Raw genomic sequence first — 5,000 nt, 5'->3', positions numbered from 1 at the left:
TTTGGATCGTAGTTTCAAAATGTTTGTCACAATATGTTTGCAGGAGGCAGTGTGGCCTAGTGGTTAGGGTGCTTCCGTGAGATCTGGAGATTCCGGGTTTAAGATCCGGTCGCCGTTGAATTTGTTCCAGGTAGTCCCTGGTTCAACTTCTCAGCTGCTCTTGTAAATAACCAGCTGGTTTGCCTCCGGCCAGGTAAGATTCTTAACAGTTGTTGTTGTTCTGTTCCGTCGTTTCGTTAACTGTGTTTCATTGGCCCTAAAAAGCCCCAATGGGGAGCGGTCAATTAATTATGCATTGTATTGTATTGTATTGAATTGTAAAGTATCTGAGTGCAGGTGCTGAAGACAGTTCTTCTTTGACTGCTTGGAATGCTCTGTCGTGCTGATGGACCCATTCGTAGGCAGTTTATTTCTTTCTTAGGTCTCGTAGGAGTGTCGTTGGTTGAATATCTGGTTTGGTAATTTACTAAACCGAGGAAACTTTGGAGGTCATTGATGCTTCATGATGGCTCCATGTCAAGTATCGCTGACACTTTCTTTGTATCTGGATTGACACCGTCCGCTGTCTATGCGTCTCCATAGACGCTTACCTTTAGTTGTATTTTGTCTTTGTGAAATAAGATATTATGTTCTCTCTTCTATCTTGCTTTCTTTTTCTCTAGGTTTATCATTTTGTGGTCGTGTTCCTCCTCTGTTGCACCGTATAGATCTCGCTACCGTCTGCTGTCCCTGTCACTCCGTCAAATCCTTGTAGAGAAGAGGCTAGTTGATTTTCGAAGAATCGTCTTGTGATGCCACTAGTCCAAAAGGAAGTCTTGTAAAACGATTTTTTTTCCCGAATGGAGTGTTAACGGTCGTGAGCAGTGAGCTCTCATCACCCAGGGGAACATACCAATATACTTTCTTGTAGTCTGCTACGCTAACGAACTTTCCGCCATTCAGTTGATTTATAATTTTGTCGATGGTCTGGGCGTGCTTTCGTTGAGGACTGGGCTGTCTACACAGTCTGTGGGCTCGTTGACAGGCCTGAATACTTTAAGTATGCCATGCTAAAAGAGCTCCTTGTTAAACTTGTTTCTGAAATGAACTGGTTCTGCTCTTAGTGGGCGCATTACTGGTTTCACTTCGATCTGGACCCTGGAACGGCAGCTGATAATTTCCGCTTCTGAGAGATGGATATTTGGCAGAGAAGCGAAACTTAAAGGACGATCTCTCAAAGAAGGACAGTATCAGACGACATACCATTAAGCCAGAAATGGGCTTACATTTTGTAAACCTTCAATTAATTTTCATATCGCGCAAAAATTGCTCGTAAAACGCCAGTGTTGATCTCATGGCGAAGGCACACCATTATTATTATTTTATTTTTTGCGGGGCCAAAACATCGAAAATTCAAGGAAAACCTTTCTACCCAGGCTACCCAGGCTACCAAGGGCCTGCTCCCGTCTGACTTTGTAGCTCAGTCGGTAGAGCGACGGTGATCTAACCCGAAGGTCGTGGGCTCAATTCCCACCCTGGTCAGCGTTTTTATCTGTCCTTGTTTGGGCTCATTTCCATTAGTAGGGCTAACGCTCACATGGTTCATATGGGATACAAAACTAGCACTTCACATTACACTCTAATCAGTTAAGTCTACTTTCAAGTAGGCCTTTTGAATTCGGCGGATCGTATACTGATTTAACCCTGCCAATAAACGACACAAAAACATCAGGACGACAATTGTCCGTTTTTCATCCAAAGAGTGAAAAGCTTTAGAAGTTGTTTTGGACAAACGTCTTCAACTTGTACAACCGTGGGGCAAATAGTGTCACAGTGATAAAAATTGCTCTTCATAATGTATCATGACACTCAGATTTTAATAACTTCTTTCACACCTTACAGTTTCTTCTTACAGCCTCCTTACTAATTGCCTTTTATAATACACCTATAAAACATAGCATTTTAACGTTCGGTGTTATCTACAAAACAGAAACTTATCCCCATTCAAAATAAATATAGTACTTTTTAAATAAAAATTATTACAAACCATTTTCCGATCTGTGAAACAGTATGATATCTGTCCCTAAAAACAGTTGCAGTTTTTTACATACTTAATGTCGATAGGACCAGAAGGTGTCACTCTAGTTACAGTCTTAAAATGCTCCTGACACTTTGCCAGGTTCGAAGTCAATATACTTCTTAGACAGCCAAAGCTGATCCTTTTGCATATAGCTTCTGTAATATTGTATTTTGGGCAAAAATGCATTCCCGACAAACAACCCTGGTTTGTTATTTTTCTATGTTTAGAAAAGTGTGGGCAAATCTCTGATAGGAGGTACTCCACATGTCGTTTTCTTTGACTGTTTAAGGTCCCGTTTGCCAGTTGACTTGTTTCAAGGTCCGCTGTCTTCATGGTGAGGTTCTGTTGGGCATCTAGTTTTGTCAATGGTTGTTGTGGCTTGCCCATCACCGGGTCTTGAAGTGTTCCAAATACGAAAATAGGAAAAAGCTGATGCAAGATAATGAAACAAGAAGTCAATTAGGAGCATAAGATTGATCCAAAGCTAGCGTACTGAAAGGTATTAGAGATGAGTGATTTTATGATTACTACATGAAATAACGGATGTAGAGCAATGCAGGGACTATTATGTCAGAATTGTCTTAATCATTGGCATATGTTAGTCCAATATTGGCACGACTACAGTTTATCGTACCCAGCACGGTTTGTAAAGCACACGATTAATTTACTGTTTATAGCTCGACTTTGTAGCGATATCGAAAGATAATAGTGGGAAAATCTTCAGTTAAAACTAAATTTGCATGGCTACGTGCAAGTGCGCAAATGCGCAAGTAAATTGGAGATTTGATGCTTCTTCTTTTTTGCTCGATTCAGGCTCACAGTATCCTGGAGAAATTGGCATCACTGTCTACACTCGAGAAAATCAGTCTGTAAATTGTTTTGCTTTGGCTACTTATTGTGTACAATACTTTGTTTCCTTGTGATAAGCTGTATCTTCAGATCGTTGCTCTTACCATTGAATATAAAGAGAACCCCATCTTTATCTTTTGGCAACTCTCTGCAAACTGCTTCTTCAAGTTAAAATCCGGTATTCGAGGGAAAATTGTGTGTAAATTATGAAAAAACGTTGGTCTTTTATATCTGTTGCAGAATATATTTTCTATATTTAACAAAGCAGTCTTTCGTTTATTTTTGGGAGGATTGGGAATGGGTATAAGCACTGTTTTAGCGGCCGGGGATTTATGTTCGCCGATAAAGAACTCCCCAGTTATACTCCGCGCATGACATAACTCGATACTTTGAGACGATCAACTATTAAATGGTTCTAAAAATAATTCTGAGATTTTACGTTACCAATTTATTTTCTCTTTTACAAATTCTGATACTAAAAAACGTAAGAGCTTCTTGCGTTCATAGACTTGCGAAAGGCTACAATCCTCATTTTTTCACACTGAGCTTAGATTATTTGACACAATTCCTGTGTAAAACCGTATGATACATTCATTCCGAGAAAGAAAAAGAGAAAGAGATTGTTTTGTGGAACTTCAAACTACTATTTTGATTTCACTTTGCATTTTCATAATGCATCGCTAATTTTTTGTTGAAAAGTCGAAGGTTTTGCTGACTCGCAAAAATTGTGATTTAATAGTAAAGTTTTTACTCTGTATAACTGAAGGTATTCCAAGCAAGAAATACTCAGTCATTTCTAACATTGCACCGAAAGAGTAGGGAAGTTGTAAATAGCTAAAGGGCACACCCTCCGAGCTTCAGCGACTTACTTACACCCTGCGAAGACTCAAACATTTCAAACAGTTCTGTGTCGCTTATCTGAGACAAATACAGAAATAGCATTAATGAAGCATTTCTGTATGTTCTATTTGGTGAAATTTATTCTTGATCAAAGAAAAATGAATTGACCAAATTTCATTGAATCGCAGTACTAGTTTATTTTGGCAATTTTGAAAAGGAAACCATAATCGTGCTCTGATCTCTTTGCAGTGATTAAGTCTATGGGTTTTATCTTTCGCGACAGTCAATGTTATTTTATTTTATATTTATTGAACTTCTTCCATGCACAAACAGTAAATGGAATAAAAAAAAAAAAAGAACAAACACGATGGAGTGGTAGAGGCTAACATCATAACCAATTATGGTGGTAAAGCGCGGTTAATCAACGAATTCAGTTCCAAACGTACGGTTATAAAAGTATATATATATTATACTTAATCCAAAATCGGATGAGTTAAATACATTGTATACATTATATCTGTTTGTTGTGAAATTGAGTGGGGAGAAAGGACCGGTACCTACTTACTATCGTTTAGGAAGACGTCACAGACACCAACTTTATATTAATACAGCGAAACGCGCAAACTTCAAACAATTTCAACTGAACTAATAATGAATCGAAAAAAACAAAGGCCGCTTTCAGACATAGAATCCTTTGCTATGATCTTGAAGAATTTTATGATTTATAAAATAAAAAAAAAGGAATTAGAATAGTCTGAAGCTGATCAGAGCTTTACAAATGTCTTCACTTGGGCCACAAAAAATCTCAGACCTTGTCGAACTTAACGAACGGGCCTAACTGCTCTCAATGTGAAAAGACCATCCTAAAAAAGCCACTGGCAATAATGGTCGTGCTTTAACAATTTGCGATTATTAACCTAAAATGATAGGGTATTTCCATAAATATGTTATCTGGATTAAAAAGGATTTCCATTTAGAATTTTTGAAATGAAACATGTACACAACAGGGGACTGACTTTGGTGGAAAGAAGGGCATTCAATGATTGGTACCTTATGGATATGTGGTTATTGCAGGTGACAAAAATGCCATTTTTTCCAGTCAGGAACCCATGACTTGATACTTAGAGTTCACAGATATCACTTTTGCCAGACCATTTAATGCGAAAATGCCTTCTCTCACAACGTATTGTCAAATTAACCAATAAGCGTTCGGCCATGTTTCGTCTATGTAGATCCTTTTGTATATTGTACA

This window comes from Montipora capricornis, chromosome 2 (genome assembly GCF_036669925.1).
Source record: "Montipora capricornis isolate CH-2021 chromosome 2, ASM3666992v2, whole genome shotgun sequence".
In the NCBI taxonomy this organism is placed as follows: domain Eukaryota; kingdom Metazoa; phylum Cnidaria; class Anthozoa; order Scleractinia; family Acroporidae; genus Montipora; species Montipora capricornis.
Note: the sequence above shows the minus strand (reverse complement) of the source record.